At 29.4% G+C, this 22,149-nt stretch overlaps 1 protein-coding gene across 1 annotated transcript in view; it reads left to right on the top strand.

The window, feature by feature from the left end:
- The first annotated feature begins 656 nt into the window (after positions 1 to 656).
- Positions 657 to 22,149, top strand: part of LOC100165084 (FMRFamide receptor) — a 150,608-nt gene continuing 129,115 nt past the window's right edge. Inside the window, exon 1 of the mRNA XM_029488353.1 lies at positions 657 to 1,111. The gene's annotated coding sequence lies outside the window, so the exon portion shown is untranslated. The remainder of the gene's footprint in view (positions 1,112 to 22,149) is intronic.

Genomic DNA, 22,149 nt, shown 5'->3' with positions numbered 1-22,149 from the left:
AGTTTACTTGCACTGGTGATGACGGGTATGCAATCAGATAACCGGTTTCGTCGCGTGTGGACTAGGTACGCAATTTAATTGCATATTATATTTATTAGTGAATCCCGTGGTGACTTAAGGATCATCGATAGAGCCTGTGGTTGTGGGAAAGAAATCGCTTGTGATGAGTGATGGACGGCACGGAGAAAAGTTTCGGTCGCGCGTGCAGGCCGCCAATCTGACCCAATTGAAATTTGCATAATATAAATCGCGCGCGAGGGTAATATTCTAATAATAATAATAATATAAAGTTAGCGTCCGACAGATACGTACGTGCTATTTCCGAAAATATATTCTGATCGTTTGTGCGGATTTCCGAGAAATATTTCGCAGACCCGGCAGCCAGATAGCCTATATAATATATATGAAGATGACAATATTATTAGTATAAGTATATCATAGTCGTGCCCGTCCGACTCGGTGGTCCAGTTCCGGGCGCGACAAATGAGGGGTTGAGAATGCAGACGATCGCGCTGGCGGTTGCCGATGTGGTATACGACGATGATGATAATAGTAATAATAATAATAATAATATCATCGGGTGGGCGCATGCGTACCGCGTGCGGGTCCGAAATGCCGCCGTCTCCGACTTTTGAAAACGGCATTTGTATACACCGTCGCGCTACGCCGTGGTCGTAATCCGCCGGTTTCGCGTTTACGGCGTTTTAAAAAAAAAAATTTTGGTTTTGAGTTTCCGTCGTCGTTTTCGTCGTCTCCATCCGTTTCGCGTGTTTTTTTTTGTGACCTAGATATCCGACACCGCCTACGAGTTCTGGACGAGTTTTTATCCGATAAACGATTCGGGAACTCGATATGATAGGTACGGATTTTAATTTTTTAAAATAACCTTCGAAAAACCGCCTTTGTCCGATTTGATGTTGTCGTGTAGTGGCGTCAAAATTTTAACGTGACACGCTAGACTAAAAATTATTAATAATATTATTAGCAATACGTTATACCGCTTGACTTTTTTCGTGAAATTACGTGTCTGCTCTAACTTTTACGTTTGTTTGTTTTTTTATTTGTTTGTCTGTTTTTGATGTTCTATCAAGGTACATGCAAGAGTTGTTAAGTAAGTATAGTATAATATAATAATACGAAACTATAGCTGTTATTCGTTTCGGTTTTAGTTGTAGATGAAGAAATCGATGTTCGACTAGAATGTGTAAAGATTAACATATTAATAACATTTACTTAAAGAGCGTAGAAAATGTGTTATCGTAGTGTGATAAGTAAATTTTGTATAATAATGTTATAACATTAATTTTTGTAGCACTAATGGCCCAGTTGTCGATGCGGAATAAACATCAATTAAAAAAAATAATAAAACTTTGTATGTAAACAAATCCCGAATACTGAATACACAGAAATATTATGACTCGAAGCTTTGATATTCAACCCTGTTATATTGTAACTTTTTACAAAGTCAGGTGTTTGGGTAAAACTTTTTAAAGAAACGGGAAATTTACAAGACCATTATATTTGACTATACGAATAATATTCTTTAGGAATCAAGGCAAAGTTTTGTCGTTAGTATAGGTTTTTATTATTAATTATTTATGTTTTAAAAAATAAACATTATCAACAATATAGGTGTAACTTTAGATATCTAAGCATGTAGTTAAATTTTTTTGAATATCGTTTCTTATTGAAAATGACCAATTAGACACAATTGGTTCTCTAGAAGGGTCCTATTGTTGGTATTTCTTAGTATTGATTTTTACAAAACTTCAAAAAACTACTAGATAAACACACGCAAACAATTATAAAATGTTGGCTAAATTATTAAGAACACGATAATATTATATTAATTTGTAATTCACATATAAAATATAGCTTGGCTAGATAAAGTATATAAATTAATTAATTAATTAAATCACAGAATTTGTTCATTATTTTTTCTAATTTTCGTATACCTGATATTACATTATTACAATACATGTTATTTTAAAGATTAAATATGTGCGTATTAAGTCATTAACATAATATTATTATTATTCATTATTCTGGCTGGTAAAAATTCAAATTTATAAAACTGAACTGTTGTGCGAGTGAAAGAGTGTGTCCATGAACGAGTGATGGATCCATGTTTTTTGCAGGGAAGGGCACCCCTCCCTGTCTTTCCCCTGTTTATTGAGCATACACTACATAGGTTAACTTTTTTATCATTCCAGTTTTTGTAAAATGTACCTATAGATCGTCCACTTTTAACCTTAGTCTGGATCAATCACCCTTTCCTGGCTATGATAATTTATTTTTGTGTAATGACTGTAAAATGATTTAGAGTTTGAATTACCTGTTTTTGTCATTACGCCTATATTGTAATTATTGGCCACCGATTCAATACATTTAGAAAATATTTGTTAATCATAAATAAACGTCTTAATATTTTATAAACGTCCTATTATATTTGACCGATTTCCAGACGGGATTGTTTATATTGGATGCAATTCGCATTTCTTTTAAATTGAAAATAATAATACGAACAATGCTTGTTTTAGTCGAAGTGAATGCAGTGAGACAAACGATCAACATCCAATCACGGCTGTATCACGTTCGTATGGTATTTATATAATATGAGCCAATCGTAACGAACATTAATACAGTCTATCGAGACAAATTAAACAATAATGGCTTCTAAGACTTTTTTACTTTCGTAGATTTTTTTTGGAATAAAATATATTACGAGTTACAATCAAGTATCGAACTTTAGCTTTCGAATTGTATTCGAGTCATCTATATCACACTTCAAAAATATAATTCAGTACAGCATAATATTATAGAAAATTTTATCTAATAATAATTACGGTTTTAGTATCTACGACCAATGGCAACCAAATAAATAAATAAAAACATATTTAATTTGCGAGAGCCGAAATTAAATTCAATTCACGTGTCGTAATATACGTAGGAGTTGAAAAAAAAGGTATAAACACTCTCCGAGTCTTTAGAAAACTATTGATATAAATTTTTATTGAAAACGGTCCAGTAGTAACTGAGTCTGTAGATGACAAATAAATAATCAGTCAAACAAATTTTATTTTTATATATTACATAGATTACATCCTTTTCTGATTCATCAAAACTACATTCGATTTTACATGAGTTTTTCAATATTATTTCAAAATGGTACAAAACTTTTAATCAAATGTTGTATCCAGACATTTTCGTAGAAGAACACCAACCTTCTATTCAACTATAAATGATTGAATCATATAGTCTTTAGCGTGTCACTATTAATAAATTAATGTTTTCATCCTTTTTTTTTTTTTTTTTTGATTATATTAAATTACATTTTAATGAACGGCGTGCTAATATTATTTAAAGAATTATTTATTATTCCATAGTTTCTTTTTCATTCAAATTACTTTAATATGCTGTTTTACTTTTTGTCATAGAATTTGAACTAAGCTTTAGGGCATAATACAATTATTAATTTCTTTGATCTACACTTACTCAATTTATAATGGATAGGGCTAGTGATTTTCTATAAAAGAATAATATGTCAACTTAAAATAAAAGATTTCAAACATAGATTAATATTGATTATTGAATATTCTGTGGATAGTTAATCAGATGGCATTTTAATTATTTTTTTTATAACACTAAGATTTATGATTTATTTCCTATTGGCACATACAACTGGCATTCTGAAAATTATGCAAGTAACATAATTTTACGATGAAGTTGCAATGATCAAAAAACACGTGACTTCAACACATCGAACGTAGGTATACAATTTTGTCGTATTATGACTTTTGAACATGTACCTACTCCTAAGTCCACAAAGACACGCAAACATTGTAGACTTAATGCAGATATTTCCTTTTGTTCAAAAATGTCGTAGTTTATATTTGCATACTGTTCTATATAATATTTCCAATACAAAAAAATCCATTTATTATTTACATCGGATCGTCGGCTTTTACTGTATCCGTTTTTGGTACAAGGCATTGGTCGATTTCGCATCATTCAACTTGCCTATACTCTGTTAAACCTCCTGGAATTTTTCACGTAATTTTTAACTGTTAATATAATCAGGCCTTGAACTCCATCCGACGTATTATGATTCCAATAAAATATACTCAATAAAAAAAATGTGTTCATCGATACACACTACATACTCGGTAGGTATTTGGAATTAGAACAAAGGAATGTATTCGTCTGAATAAAACATAATAAGGGTAAATATTATAAGTGTATATTATAAGATTATAGCATATTATTATACAGGAATATTGTGAAGCTCGTTATAATAATACATTCCAAAGCCCTTTAAAGCCGTTTAATTTTCACCGTCGTCCGATATCGACGGAATAACGCATAATACGATATAGGTACAAATATATTATTATACATAGGTAGGTAGTTATTTTGTACAGTTTCATGGGAAACTGAAACAAAAATACGGTTGTTTGGTGTTTTGCAGTTTTTTTGAAGTTTTAACGGCAACAGTATAGGTAACAGTTCGGTGATAAAACCGTCACATTGCAATTCCGAACGAATCGGTGGAGCTTTATCACTAAGAAAGTTGATATACATATATACATTATCTGGTATACAACATCATATTGGTCACAATAATAATAAGTTATGAATAATCAAGGTAATCTAAATGGAGAATAGCGTACGCCTAGAGCAACTATAATGTCGTATTGTCTTCTCCACAATGTGTTAAATACCTAATCATAATAATAACAATATTAATACGTAAATCACTTACTGTCGTCAAGTGATTAATAACAAATAATTTACTAACTTATGATACTAGTAAAACGTTGTTATCTGTATTACGAATAAAATGCAACTCATTTTCACCAAATCTGTATAACTATAAGCAACCGCAATAAATTCGTTCATTAAACATATTAATATTGTTATATACGAATACTATAGCCAATGTAAATTAAAAATGCATATCTACATTTTATATAATAATATGATCGTGATAATAATTTATTATTGACGATTATTAATAATATTATATGGCCACCAGGCACCAATCATCAAACAACATTGAAATTTATAAATTATTGATTTTGGTTATCAGCAGAAGAGATAGGTCACCATTTCAATTGAAAATTCTTTTATTTATTTATTTATTTCTATTATATGAAGAAATCATGTGCAGCGAAATATAAAAAAAATCGTGATGATCAAAGTAACTGTTCAAACAATAATGTGGTGTATGAATAAAAAAAAACTAGGTGTGCCTAATAAGAACGTCTGTGAACTTACCTACTGTAATTCGTCTGCCCTCATACTTTTTGCAGTATGTGTGTAGCCCGTATTAAATTTAAAAACGGATGGTGTATTCTTAAAACGATTTTCGGTGGAGTGGTATTTGCTGTTAAGGTTCAGAAAATAACGGGAAATAATTTGCAATTTTCGAATATTCGAATAACTCTAGTGTTAAATTCAGTTTGCAGAGTCATCGCAAAACTCTCGACAAACATTTGTGAGATCATACCCTTGCTAAAAAATTCAAAATAAAAAAAAAATCACGTACCCATAATTTATCATAGCTTCCTCACCTCGCGCTACGGCTGGAATCCAAAATAAGGTATTTTCATACGACGATATAATAAACTATACCGAATGATATATTTAACGTAAGACACTCATTATTTCAAAAACTATAAATGTCTTTGAAAATAATTTTAAGTTGTTAAAAAACAACATTTAAAAATAAAAAAATATTTACCATTTTTTTTATCACTATCCTGAAACGGTACAGTAATTTATAGTTATTATAGTTTTACAAGAGATTATGCATCATGAATCTATAAGTATAGAACATTTAAACAAAAAAAGGGACAGAAAAAAAGTTTTAAAAGCCTTTTTAATTCCTCATTCTAAAGCTGAATATTTTTTTTTGATCACATTGATATATGAAAATTTAATTTTGGACGAGTAGCTTATATGTTATAAGTACTTAATGTTTAGATTAGCAGAGTGGTGTAGTAGTACTTATAGAAGTACCCCACAATATGATGCTGAACTACTCCGACTATCTAAACATAAAATACTTATAAGTTATAAGTTATAACTAATAAACTTCTTGTCCAAAATTTGATTTATACAAGTTGATCGAAATATTCTAAATTATCTTCGGCTTCAGAATAATATGAAATATATATTATGTTGACATATGAAAGAGTTAAACACTTTAAAACAATAACGATCAAAACGGTCAAAAATATAATATTTTTTACGTTAAATGGATCACCCCATATAATAATACAGCGACACATCCATATTACAAAGTCTCATGGGGCATAAAAAATTCGTATTATAGAAAATTTCATTAAATAGAATTGTATAAATTTGGTTCTAATTTGGTTTGGTTCTCGAAAATATTTCGTTAAACGGAAAATGTCGTTAAATGGAAGTTTTACTGTACTATGATAAGATGATAACGTACTTTTACGCCTTTTTAACTGAACGGGACATTCTTGCATGATATTCATTCGGCTAATTACTATTGTGCAGCGATTCGGACAATTTACAGACATATTATCGGTATTCTCTGAAATAACAGTTATATTATACAATAATAATATATTAGGCAATTATAAGGATCATAAAACTGTCACCGTAATATTAAACACATATAATATTTGAATTGTTATAGTGATTGATAATATGTAATTTCGCAATATTAATAATGACCACCTGCAATGATGAATCATTCCTTAAAATAAATTCTATATGATGCTTGTTTACCGTAAAATATACCTATGTCTTATCACATGTAACATGTCGAAATATTATTAGGTACCTACTCATTCGTATCGTGAATAATTTTGAACGTTTGTATATAATATAACACACGAGCGTTTTTGTTGCATTCACGCCTGGAACAAGTTAGGTAGGTGACTTGAAGACGAACTCCAATATCTCAAAAACGTTTCCCCACCTCACTATAATTAAGTATATATTTTTTTTCTATTAATTTCAAATTGTTGCTGTACAAAGCAAAAAGTACAAAAAGTTCCAAAATTGGCTAAATTCAGGGTAAAATAAAGGATTGTTTCATCTCCAAAAAACCCACACGTAACTGTAAGCCAATAACCTCTGAAACCCCTGAATTCTCGATCAATCTAAATTTACAATGATCTATCAGAGATAAATTCCAGGCACAAAATATAAAACTATTTGATAACACTGTCCACGATAATTACGCATAGTGTTCTTCAAAAACAAACAATAATCCCCTTCTGAAACGAATAATTAATTAGGTGGATTCTATTTTGAGCACCTGAGCGATAGTAATACCAATATAATATTATTATCTCATGGGATTTATAATAATCAAGCCTTAAAATTAATTGTTATGTTCTCACAAATTGATTAAGGATTAAAAATACAAGACTTTTAGTGGATTAAAAAATAAAATAACCGTTTAAATGGAATAATATTGCTTCGTAATAATAATTGTATTTTCGATTTTGATGTTTGTCTTATTAATTTGTTGGTTGATTAAAGAAAACGATTAAAAAATTAAATTTTAATTAGAAGTTATTGACAAAAAAAAAAAAAAAAAGTAAGACATTTTTTCTTAATTATAGTGTTTCCAATATAAAGACCCAGCTAGAATTCAGTCATTTAAAATCCCATTAATAAACTTAATAAATTGATGACCGAAATACAAAGTGGTAACCTATAAAATGACTAATGAAATTAATGAATATACAGAATATTTTTTTATAACAGCTAAAAAATATATTTTCCTATTTTTTTCTCGTTTTTATTAACTATTGACAGTTTTCACATTATATTTTGTTCTACTAATATAACAATATATAATTAAAATGTTGTTAATAATTTAGGACTAAAACTGTTTGGTCACATTCTAACAATGAATATTTTTATAATACGTTCACACTCATAAATTGAAATTCAATAACATTGAACTGTACTATAATATGCAATCAAGTAATTTAAGGTATTATTCTTTAAACAAATTGCACCATAATTATTATTATTCATTCTATTATATACAAAAACTCATTTTTATTTTTTAGAGCAATTTCATAGTAAATTCGAAAACAAATAGCTTTGGCAATCGCACAAAAGTTTCTTTGGCCAAAAATCGCCAAATGTTTTTTTTTTGATACACGCTAACATGTATAAATTCTCTAGAGAACATTTTTTTTCCAAGCATACAAAACAAAATCTAAAATTGTTGAAATATAACCCATTGAGTATCGTGAAAAATGTCAATATAGACTGGTAATTTGAAAAATATAACACTGGGCTACACGCGATGTCAAAATGCGTCTGAAATAATAATGGTAAATAACCAATACCAATGTATTTAGGTACATTATTTTTTGTACTGTTTTTTTTAGCTATTTCATTAATAAATGGTATAAAAAATAATAATTTTACTGAAATATGTACGATGTATACCACCGTTCAACGTGAACCGAGATGTTATGATATTGCACGGATTTTCTTCATTACAATGTAAAGGTTTATTAGCATATATAGTAGGCAGGTAGATATATTATAATATTATACCTGTATATTATACATAGGTAATATATACATATATTATTATAAATATCGGATATTATGTCAACTATGACATGATTTTCTTTGCGGCTTGCCCCTGTGTGATGTGATTAAATTTAAACATGAACTTAAATAATTGATATTGAATTTCAGGATTAATTAAAAGGGCTTAAAATGTTGATTGTGGGGGCGAGTGGGAGGGCAAGAGTAGTTTCTTCATAAGCCGACCCAAAGGCACCGGGGGATAACTTTTAACACGTCATGCCGGACGAGCGTGTGGGACCGATCGTGGTTACCGGTTAGGTTAGGTTAGGTGATCCCTCGGCACGACGCGACATTATATTATAATTTAATAGCACGCTAAATACCACGGCGTGTCATGATGTAGGTACACATTATAAATTATTAATAATAATTTATATTATATTATTATATCGTGACATATCGCACGGAACGATAACCATCGACACCGGACGTACACCATCGGTCAGCCGTCAGTGTTTATTACATGTAGTAATATAATAATAAATTTTACGCGTCTTGTCATATTATTATACGCATCGTCGTCACCAGCAGACTACGGTCGAAATCGTTTTAAGAAAAACAAACCATACGCGACATAACATATATCGCGTGTGTAATGTGTATAGTGTATACACACCGAATCGTACTGATCCGGGTTAGAGTCGCAGAGGGACGTCGTGACGGCGGATTTGTCTGAACGGTGTGTTTTTCTTTATTATTATTTATTTATTTCGGTTAAGTCGACTTGTTCACGCATCTAGTATTATGAGTTTGGCTTATACCGGTGGTCGGGGCGGCGCGATGTACGCCAAAAATACCCGGCGATCGACCCCACCCCCCTCCTTGACCAACCACGTTCCGGATTAACCACCGACGCACAGTAGTTCGGTTTAACTTTGACTCGACATTCAGCCAGAAATCAACCTACTTGGGTGTGTGAACTTTGTCGTGTTTATATCGCAGTCACGATAAGATGAACGGTAATATATTAAATACGCTGTGATGTTCAACGTACAATTTAAACGATTCGCAGCAGTTGTTTGTATAGTAGGTAGTCTGTGCCGTGTCTCGTCGTCTGGTGCGGTCAACGAAACGAACACCTTTTTGAACTTATGAATAACATAATTAATTACATACCTACACCCTTCTAGATGAACTACGTCACTTAAGAGCATCCTCAATAATTATAACTCATGTAGTACCTACAACTACTCGTCACGCTCCCATAGCTACGATTATTATATCCTTGTAATTTTAAAATCTGACAACGATTTTCATACATAGAATAATATACGATATCATCGCATTAAGTCTGGAATACGCGGTATACGCTCTGAAAATTTAATTATGGTAATAGGTATTAATGTAAATCATCGAATACAACTCGAACATGTATTCTAACAGTTGAGTACTATACGTACTAAGCTGTACACGATTATTATAACAAAAAACCACGACTACTTTTGGATGAAAAAAAAGTCACATACCTATCATTGAAAACATATTCGTCATAATGTCGCCTACTTTCGTGAAAAATTTGAAACAATTTAGTACGTTTTAGTACGTTTCGTGTACCTGACTTTTTGGCATAGATAATAATATGTATACAATAAATATACCGTCTGGACGCATTGTCATAGGTCAGATTTATGGCAATAGTCAATATAATATTATTATTGTAATATCTACCTCTACAAATTACTTATCTATTGTATTGTTGACGTTTTATTTTTGAAATCATGTTGAATTATATTATGCTGGTATCCGTACGCTGTAGTCGAATGGCTTATTTCTAAAAGCTATATACAGGTTCGGTTCAAAAAAAAAAGAAAAAGAAAAAGAGAGTGCCGTCGACGATCGATGGGAGTGGCGCGACTATGGTGTAAAAAAACAAACAATCAGGCATAATACCGGTGGCGACCATGGGTCTTCGGAGACAATAATCAAGTGGCTTGCACAGTTGCACGTGTGTCGCGGACGTGTGATGGACGGAGACACGGAGTGATGAATGGTAACGATCCTTACACGACATCGTCGGTAAAAGTTCCACCGCCACTATCATGCCATCGACGAGACCAGTGAGCGTTTGTCATAAAATAGCGACCACCCGGGAGAGGTGGTTTGAACGATAGGAGGGGAAACGACGAGGTGGAGAATGTGAACAAGAAGAGACGGTGACGTAGAGCAAGATCGAGGGGGGGGGGGTAGACAGTGTGAGAGAGAGACACACACACACAATCGCACACACCCGTACGGAGACTTATACTTTATACCGGTGGAAGAGCTTCCGTTGCACCCACTACCAACACCACGTGTTTTATTTTTTTTCATGTCGAGAAATAAATTTAGCAGACGAATGGAAAAAATAATAAGCCACTCGCGGGTGTAGGACCGTATCGAAGGGTGGCGACGACGTCACCAAAATAGCGGTCGTTAAAACGATATTATTTAACCTCTTTGTTAGGCGCACAGCGCAACGAACTTTCTATTAATAATAATATTATTATTATTTTTATTATACCACAGTGTTCTTGCGCTGCAGATAAACGACTTAATAGTAATATTATCATTTTTTGTATTGCCAACGACGATGACGATTGCTGTGATTGAGGATTTTGTTTTCTAGTTGTGTACTGTGTGGTATAATATAATAATATTATATTATTACATTGGCGTAACAACGCTGATATTTTGGAAAAAAAATCTTTCTGACAGACGAGATCACCACCTTCATGGCTCTTGCCCGGACATAATATTTCCGTGTATTTGTTTCGTTTCGTAGAACAGAAAAGAATAAATCTCCTGAGATTAAACGAGTATCAATATTCATGTGAAACTTAAGTCATGTACCTTATACGATTACAAAATATATATATATATATATATATATATATTATACAGCGATAAAACAACAATTATTTAAAGCTTTGCTGAATTTATACGCCAAAAAGAACTCGATACTTGAATAATTTCTTGATACAACTTTATTTTTGCTGACCGATTCTGCATACCTGATTTTACGGACCCAACAGATTTTTTTTTTTTTATTTACTATTTAAAAGGATGTGCCTAACCAATTATTTTAGAAACTGTGTACATTAGTTATATTATTTTCATAATTATTTATTTTTCTTTGATGTTTTCTGTTTTGTGTTAACATTTTTTTGTTTCTCAGTTATAACAATAGCAAGTAACATATCACCTATGAATCTTCAATTGTCCTTGCAGAGGAAAAATATCATGTAGCATGCTACATTTAAACATTTTATTTTATACGTAATCAGTTCAAGCACATATTTAACACTAGTTTATATGTATTTTTTTTTAATATTGTTTCAATCGACTGACACAAACTTTCGATATTATGTGATTACTGATTAGCATCATATAGTTAATATAACATACGAACAAATTGAGACATACAATAATTGCATTTCAACCTCATATTTTTTTTGTGAAGATTTTGTTCATATTATTATTATATTAAAATATCATAATATTATAATATAATATAATTATATTTTTCACCATTGCCATCGCCACCGATAAGGACAACATTATTTTATTTTACTAGGTATTATTTTTCTTTATTTTTTTTATTTTTACTGACAACTATACTAACTATAATATTTTCATATTCAAATTTGATGAAGTTCAAATCGATAACTTTATCCGGAGTACAATAAATTAGTTGAGTTTCAAACTTTTATTTTTATTTTACCACAATTATGGAGTTTTCCATTGTCGCTCAGCTAGTTTGAAGAAAATAATTACCAAAGTTTAAATGCACTCCTTTCTTCTTCCGTCCACGTGGTCATTATTTGATAAATGTGCGTTATCCGTTGTCTGTTAATTTTTCTACCCAAATAGGTAATATTATAATTAACGAAATCAATATTTTGTTATTTTCGGAATTTACTCTTGACTTGGTGATTAGATTATCATTGAACATTCTGTACGAAATTATCGATATTCCATAGCCTCATTAACTCCAACAGCGGATTAATAATATGTTTGGTGAAATGTTATAATGCACTAAATTTTTTTTGTTCTTTTCATAAACTACTGCATTATATACACACAGATTAACCTTTTAGTTTTTGATCAAATCGCTTTATGACCACTATTGAGTTTAGTTACTCGTCGATTATTTATCTAGACGAAAACAACCACTATTTTGTTTTCTTATATTCGTAATAGTCGTAAACGATCATTTAATACATTTTAGTCATAATATTATTAATATAACGTAATAATATTATGTAGTTTTGCGTAACTACTTAAATATATTCGAATTAAATGTATGAGTAGGTACTCAGTATATTTTTGTGGCATTCAACATTTTTTTAGACACTAATAATATGCTTTCTATGTGGTTAAACAATCGGAAATTAAGTTCTACCTACTCATTATAATTATATAACATTTAAATTTTGAGGGATTTATAAAAAATAATATAGAAATGATGTAGACTGCAAGGCCGTTTCATGAGTATAACAGTTGCACATAGATGATAGTTAGATAGTTACTATCGTATAAAAAATAATATTAGTATTTACGTTGAAATGTACAATTGTCTAAAATTGTGTCGTATTGTTTTTATCCTGAATAATAAACAATCGAAATAGAACAGTCTCGTATTTATTTTGCTGTGTAATCTATATTTAATACATTTCACAGAGTGTATATAGCGATCAGTGAGATTGAATACATTTCATTTCAAACAATGACAATTATTATTATTATACAATTAATTATTATTAACTTATTGTAATTGAAAATAATAGTCATATATATATAATCACGTCATACTTACTGGTTAATTCTCATACGAGCTTAATAATAAACGAAAATATTAATTGTGCGATATTTTTTTTTCTATAATTATTTTTCTAATTTAGTAAGTACCTATATTAAGTATTATTTTTTAACCCTTTAAAGGAACTAGATTTAATTTTTAATTTCCTAACGATGAATTATTAGTTTAATATTCCATGTTATGGTATTTTATGAAAAAATAATAATAATACAACATTTAATTTTATACCATTTAAAACAGGTGGTATATGTATACATACTAAAACACCATGTATTATGTATGTCAGAACCGACGCATTTTTAGTAAAAAACCTAACCTTACCTTGCGCTTTGTGTTATAAATAAATTTTGATAATTGTTCTTTATTTGAAAAATTAAGACTTTATGTAGGTCAGATTACTATTTTAAAAACTTTATTTTAAGCTTTAATAATCGACAATAATATTATAATAGGTATTTTATTATATTATCATACATTTTTTAGTGTTTCGAAATATATAATGCGAGTTTTTTCCTATTAAGTCGTGTTTTTTCGTTGAAATCTTTTATAATTCTTGCTCGGATAGTTTTAAGTAGGTATGCATACTATTATAATATACATATTACCTATTTATATTACCTGCACAATTTGAAAGAATAAAGACAAATATTTATATCAATGATACTCGTAAAATTAATTAAGCCCAACCTTGGGTTTGGTTAAACTTGACCTAACAGTTTCAACTCTCATCGTATTATTAGCTGGTTATCTAAATCTGACTATTTGACTGAGCTCACATTTGCTGTGCCTGCGAGGTTGAATCCGATCTCTGTCGAGTAGCTCCCATTCATACTCCCGTTCCACTCCTGAAGCAATTTTGGCTTTCTATTATTTGTAATAGTACCTATCCATCCACTGCTCAGCCCAACCAAGTTTTAATATCAACCTCGTCGCAGGCAAACGATAAGGCAATATTTACCCACACAACTATCTAGTTATTGCTGTTGAACACTTTCTAATGGTTTGTTCTAAATGGTGCATTACAGTTGTTAATGAGCCACAATCTGTATACATAGCATTATCCTTAGATAAAAAATCTGCGCTAATGTAACTTTTAACGATATACAAACTTCAAATCTTACAAAAATAAAATATTGTCTAATGTTTAATAAGTATAATAGACCCACTTTAAATCCTCGTCTACTCGAGAGGAGATTATTGTATTAACTAATTATTGACTTATTATTGAAAACACTTTACATTCTACTATCCAATTCTTCAACACTCAGTATTCGCACATAACCAAATATTTACAAGATTTTACTTAGATCAGTATGGTAGGCAGTAGGTATATCAGTTTGGGGGTTCACAAAAAAAAGATTCTATCTGATATTTAAACTTTTTAAACCAAAACTTTAGGTCATAATATTACAAAATATACCCCTTATATACTATATCACAAAACAAACACTCTGTACTCAAAATGTCATACTCATACTGTTGAAAAAACTGCCAGTCTCTATATCGTCGCAACCGCACTCTTCAGCCCAAAAATCATCATAATACTCTAACCGAAAATTTTTTTGCCGCAACAATAACCAAAAACTCACCACATAGTTTTAGAATTGGGCCTGTGAACTTTTATCTAAATTAAATAACCAAATATATCCCCATAAACGTTTTAAGACAAAGTAAATACTTAACTCTACACATACGCTTATTATGTTGAACAGATTATGAAGGTTTCTATAATCTTCTGAATAAAAAAAAAATAATTTCATAACAAAATGACTTTTTTATATTAAATTGAAAATTTTATAATATTATGTTAGGCACGAGTTTTTAGCACAATATAATATCAGTATTTAATTTTACCTGAGATAACATATTTTTCAATATTAAACAATATTGTATGTTCTTTTATAAGTACCAAAATATATTTATGAAATGGAAGGATAAGTTTAAAAAAAGAACAAACAGTTTAGTACAATTATAAATAATTTTGAAAGTATTAATTTAGTAAATTGTATTTACTTGGTAATTCGATATCATAATAATACTATGAATAAACAATTTATTCTAAAAGTTATACATTTTGTTAATTAATTCTGTATTTTTTTTAACATTTTTCAAACTAAATAATTAATCCAACACATTAATCCAAGAGTAACAGTTATTTTTTAATGATAAACCTATTCGTTAAAAAATAAAAGGATTAAAATAATTTTTTGCTTTTATTTTTCTGAATGATTTTCCACTTTTCGTAATAAGTTAAATTGTTAAAGAAATGGGTGGTGTTAACCCTGTTTAATTCGTTTAACAAGGTCGTTAAAATATAAATATTTTATTATGCAGCACATAAAAAAAAAAAAAAAATACAAAAAAAGAAATACTAAAACTAATTATCACTAATTGTTATCTTTAAAAAAAAAATTGTTTTTTACATCGCATAATACTTAGATTGATGCATATTATCATAGTATCAAAAGTCGGGCCAACATGTTTTATATCCATAAGATTTTTACAATAACCCAACGGATTGATTTTGGTTACTCGTGCTGCTGTTCTATTTCACTGAATCCGACCTATTATAGGTACCATATTACTATGTTGTTTGTACATGTTAAATTAGGGAAAAATTTGAATTTTAAAAGTCACGTCGAAAAACGAATTTTATCAAAACAGGAATAATTTGGCCCAACTATAAGTGGCAACCGGTATGTCGCTAGTTTGTATCTCAATCGCAATAATTTCACCTGTTCGTATACGAATCGGATTCACTGTTTAACATTTACTGCTCATGAATATAATAAAAAAATAATCAAACTCAGTGAAATATTAATCAACGATTTATTTTATTAAAGTAATGGTCTTTTCATGTTTGATATCAAGTAGGTATTCAAATTATTATGTTTGCATTCAATGACCCATTATCAGTAAAACTAAATAAAAAAATGATTATTAAAAATTCATTAATTTTAGCTTTTCTACAATTTATTTTTGAATTATAATTATGTTTAATATTATAATAATCGAACATAATAGTATGTATGTATTATATTGCAGAAATTTTTTAAACGTAAATACGTGAGTAGATTATTCTGAGTGAGTCATTAAAAAACGATTGAATAGGTAAATGTAATAGGTGTTTAATTTGTTCGTTGATTGCAGAAAACTGCAATAACTATTTTAAGATGAGCAAACGCACATATCCTAAATTATTTTCATAATAATAATATCTTACCTCTAACATATCAAGTTATTTATTTTCTCATAAAATTGACATAATGTATTAAACTTACTATATAATAATTATAGTAAAAAAAATTATTAATCCTTTAACAAATAATGACTTAAACATGAATTAAAGGTAGTTTATTAACTTATTACTAGATATAATTGGATTTCTTCTACATCAGTAATGTTCTAAACAATTTAAATTTTAGTAGTAAATAGGTATAAGTCTTCAAGAAAAACATTGAGTAGAACTTTATCAAAAGAATCTAAAAGTTGATCTACCTTATAAATAATGTAAAAATAGTATGGTATTATACCTACACACCGTTATATTTGTTTTAAATTTATTTAAATTTAATACATAATATTAATATAACATGGACGTTGTGTCAAATGGTCCCAAATGCACCCCTACATGTGTCCGTAAATTAAACTCGGAATTGAGTTCAAACATTAAAAAAATATTTTCTTCCCATTTCACAAACTAAAGTCAGTCAGTAGCCAAAATATTATATTTTAGATTATCGATTGCAACAAAAAATATTAGGTTGATTATTGGATAAAATTTGGTCATTGATATAATTCTAGATCTGGAACTGAATTGTACTACAACTTCAAGAAAAATAATATTTCCAATTTTTGTCCTTGTAATAATTATGTTTGCTCCGTGATTGTGATACAAAGGTCAACATTTTTTTTTGTGCTTTTGCGATTACTCATTTAATTTTTTGAATAACTAAGAAAATTGTAATAATTTTATTGTTACAGTAAAAAAAAAAATAAAATCCTGCATTCTACAACCTGATAATACACTGTACAGATAATAACATAATGTTATTTTACAATGTGTATACACCATATGAAATTCACATAATTATCGGGAAATGTGTTTTTTAGGATACAAAACATTACACTTATATTTTTGTGTTTAAGTGTCTTTCGGGGTAGGTACAACATATTGTAATATGTAAATATTTGGCAATGGTTCTTTTAGATTGCATATGTTTCAATACATTATAAAATCACTGCATATCATTATCAATAATTAAAATATAACATACACATGTTTTCACAGATAACCAGTTTTATTCATTATAATTTTGATAGTCAGCCCTTAGAAAAAAATAAATAGTAGCAGGTAATCATCGACTTATTTATTGTGTCATTATATAATATTATAATATGGTCTACAGATTACAATATCATTAGTCAATAATTTTTTTAAACTGGAATATCCGTAGACAATTTATTATAAATCCGTTGCACAAAAATAAAAAAAATTACTTATGTTTTGCCGTTGAAAAGTCTAGATGTCGAATGTTTTGTTTCGGATACAAAACATGACCAAACAGAACATTTCAAAGTATTATTCATACAGAACTAATGGTAAATTATCAACTTTTGAGTTTTAATCAGATCATTATCTCTACAAAGAGGAACACTATTGTGAAGTTAATGATTTATTGCGGTACTATTACTACAGCGCTATAACCTAATAATTTATTTTTCAAAATAATATAATATATAATTCTGGTTATTTTAAACCGATTACCATATTATCGATTTCGAATATTAACGCGAAATCGTATATTTTATTTTATAAGAAATTCTACGAATTACAAGTTTATTATTTGGTTTTCATAGTCTTCTCAATGAACACAAATTCGAGCGCATATGGAAATTATTTAAAGTTCATTTAATATTTTCGAATATAATAGTATTAGGTATAGTTTAATTGCTTTGGATAATGTATGAACATAATCTAAGCCTTAGATTCTAAGGGGAACCCGATTAATTGTCTTGATTGTGTTAACGCAATGATAATATTTTCAAAATATTATAATTTTCTGAACTCAGTTCGGGTTTATAATAATAATACTAATTTCTGTTTACTCGCATTGTAGGAAAGGCTGAAAATAAAAATAAATAAAAAATTTTTACCTAGTGTATAAACCACGAAATGCGTTTTTCTCCGGTACAAATAATATTTCAAGTGTTTTGACAAACTTCGATATCATTAATAATTGAATAATTAATAGTGAATAATATATTAATATGTTCTAATTATAACCATTAATGTTATCGAACTTCTTATAGAAGTACCTATATTATTAAATAATTATTATTTTAATTAGTTAATTTAGCTATAAATATGTCATAATAATATGAAGTATGAACAAAATAAAATGTGTTTTGAGTGTAAAAATTGGGAACAAAATAGACGATTGAAAATTTTTATATTTTGGTAATCGGAGGAAAGGTATTATTAAAAAAGAACATAAAACGATCGTGTGACGTGTATAATATAATATTATTATGTATCTGGATGTTTTCAATCTTTAATTTAGTAATTAAAGTGCCTACTCATATAATAGAGAGTTGTACAAGTCACTGTCATTTGAAAGTGAGGAAAACAAAAATGGCCTTCTCAAAACATAAACTCTAAGACAAATAACAGCGTGCCTTCCACACTTGATTCGGTTGATTTAAAATCGAAGTTCGGCGCTCCGGGCTTTTACGTTTTCGGTAAACGTGATATTTAATTGTGTTATCGATATAATAATTGGTGCGAGTTCACCACGCCAAGTGTCTTCGACGATTTTCAACGTGAATATTGTTTTCGTTTTCGAATGATAAACTCGTTCGTTAATATTATTACTTTCAAAATAAAATTCGTCATTCACGTATGTTATCGGATTAATCGATACATGCTAGCAAATTTTTGTTTAAATTTTAACTCACGATTTTATTAAATTCTATTATTAATAGAGATGATTGCTTGATACTCAAATAGTATGTTCGCATCGTGTAATGTTCTTTAAAAAAATAAAGAACAAACCTTATCGTGGAATGAGTTATAACTGTATACACTTAGGTTGATTATAATAAATTAACTGATAAGACGTGACAGAATAATATTAAACATAATGTTTTTTTGAGCTCATCACATTTTTTATAATTAATTGTGTTAAAGAGAAACAAAGCAGAGAAGACAAACATAGGGCAAGTTGGTACTGCTTTGCTGTACTGTTGTTGTAGGTGTCAAGTGTACTTCGTAATTGAGTATGTCACTGTAATAGATGTGTTAAATTTGAATTCAATGATAAATCATTGTAAAAGAAAAACAATATTCTGAACCGAGAAGATCTGTTGGCCTACATTACTAAGTTTATTTTCCTACCTACCTATATATTATTTATATTGCTATAGGTAGTAGTAATTTATTTTAACATTAGTGATACGGTAGGTGGAATTAATTGTTACCTATAACATCTCGGAATTATTTTATTATTAGTATAATGTATAATAATCTTATATTATCATTATAGTTAACTTTTGTGTTATTATACCGCACTTACCATTCATCGGCGAAAATAGGTTCACAGTATAATTAATAAACAATGGCTAAAATGAATCTAAATTTAGAAAACTTAATATTTTGATAATTGCATTGTGTATATTATAAAAATATAAAAAAAAAATAATATATGCAAAAATGTCAATTCGCCTATGGCAATCTTTTTGAATTACAACAAATAACTATAACCATAATAATTCTTCGTTCAAATATCGCATTTTAAAAATATTTTTTTAGGAATTTTAGGATCGAGTAAAATCAATTTATGTAGAATCTTGTATTATATTTTCAAGCCTCAGCCAAATAAATATAACATTAATATATTCGGTGATAATATCATGTCCCTAGTACTCACTGAAGTTATTAATTTTTGAATTACAAAAAAAACAACAAAAATCGATTTTGTCAAAAACTGGTATTGCGTAATATTTCTGTTTTTCTCTACCCCCCTCCCACCATTGTTATTTTAATATAATATTTTGAAATTTTTACTTTTCACTTCTCCAAAGTTCAAGCATTTTAACTGCTCCAAAGAATGGTGTCAGACACAAAAAAAAAATAAAATAAAAAAAAACACTCTTAATTTTAAAATCAATACTCATTCATCGCTTAGAGTCTAAAAGTAAGTAATAAAATAATATTATAGAAGGTGATATATTTATTATTGATTTTGATTAGGTACATTATAATATTTTGGTCATTCATAACTTTCACTTGAGTAGTGATAGATTATCGTCTTCTTGACATATTATGTTATTTGCATATTATAATATGCAAGCAGAGGCAGACACAAAGTGTTTTTATATCCTACCCTCGCCCCGTTGGGCATTGACCACCAATGTGCTTATACTTATGTGTGGGTGCATTTTGCCGGCAATGCGGTACAAATAACAGACTTTAATAATGAAACGGTCACTTCAATGATATATCGTACATTCTATTTTTAATATGCATAATTGTATTCGGTCCGTGAATATGGACAAAAAAAATGTGTACACACATCCGTATGAATTGAATTTTGTGCTTAAAACGCGAATTCATCTCGGGCTATTATTTAATTTTTTCTACCCTACTTACGAGGTGGTTCGACCATAATATCGTTACCTACTCGTATGTTAAAAACAATTGTTGCAAATAAATTAAAGTTGAGTGGCGGGGGTAGTTTAAGTAAAAATGTTCCTCGAAACGAATATACACACACACTCACTTACCGCTAACTGCCGAATTAATTATGAAACTGTAATTTCTATCGTCTGTGCTTAGTAGGTATAGGTACATACTGTATCAAAGGTCAACACCTCAATCACTCTTAGTTTGGCTTTTCATCGCACCGTTAATGATAATAATATAAACGATAGTTTAACAACATTCTATCGGTGTGTTTATTGATAGTACTTATACGATATATACATATATTATTATACATTTGTCGATTTGAACAGCCACAAAACTACGGTAGCACACCAGCTACACTACCTATGCGAAGAGCCGCTAAATAATAAAAAAAATACCACAGTTGGGTTTCTGCTATACATTCCACATACGCAATCGTGCTTTTTCAAAAGTCAAAAAGACGTTTATTTTACTTGATCCGGTAGCCGCGTGTTTATTTGAAAAGATTCCCAAATGTATTCAATCTTCGTTCAATGGATAAAAAAAAAAAAAAAAAGGAAAAACCTAACCTAGTCGTTCGTACTGCCAAAGTAGTTCTACTTTATAATATACGCTTACACAGTCACACGATATCCACACACACACACACACACACACACACTACATATATTATATAGAGGGTCCAAAGCCCACCGATAGGTCACTTTGAATACAACAGTTTCTCGACGTTTTAAGTGTACTTTTACTATGTTTTATTGTCTCGGTCTACGGGAACGAATCTTCTATATGGCGTTGTATTATTCGTGTATTCGTGTTTACATAGTAATATGTTACATCAACACTTACATTTTTTCCATGATAAACGTAGGTATGGGTGCGTGTCATCTTAATGTAGGTATCGGATTCCAATCGGATAATGTAGATGTAGTATCATGTGTATAAAATATGTGTGTGTGTGTGTATTTATTCATACAACTAGACTATAAATTATCATCAGCCAAACATCATAATATAATATGACCAAATTGTATTTTATCTATGTCAGTGAAGCTCAAATCCT

This window comes from Acyrthosiphon pisum, chromosome A1 (assembly GCF_005508785.2).
Source record: "Acyrthosiphon pisum isolate AL4f chromosome A1, pea_aphid_22Mar2018_4r6ur, whole genome shotgun sequence".
Classification (NCBI taxonomy): Eukaryota; Metazoa; Arthropoda; class Insecta; order Hemiptera; family Aphididae; genus Acyrthosiphon; species Acyrthosiphon pisum.
Note: the sequence above shows the minus strand (reverse complement) of the source record. Positions and strands in the feature narration are given on the sequence as shown.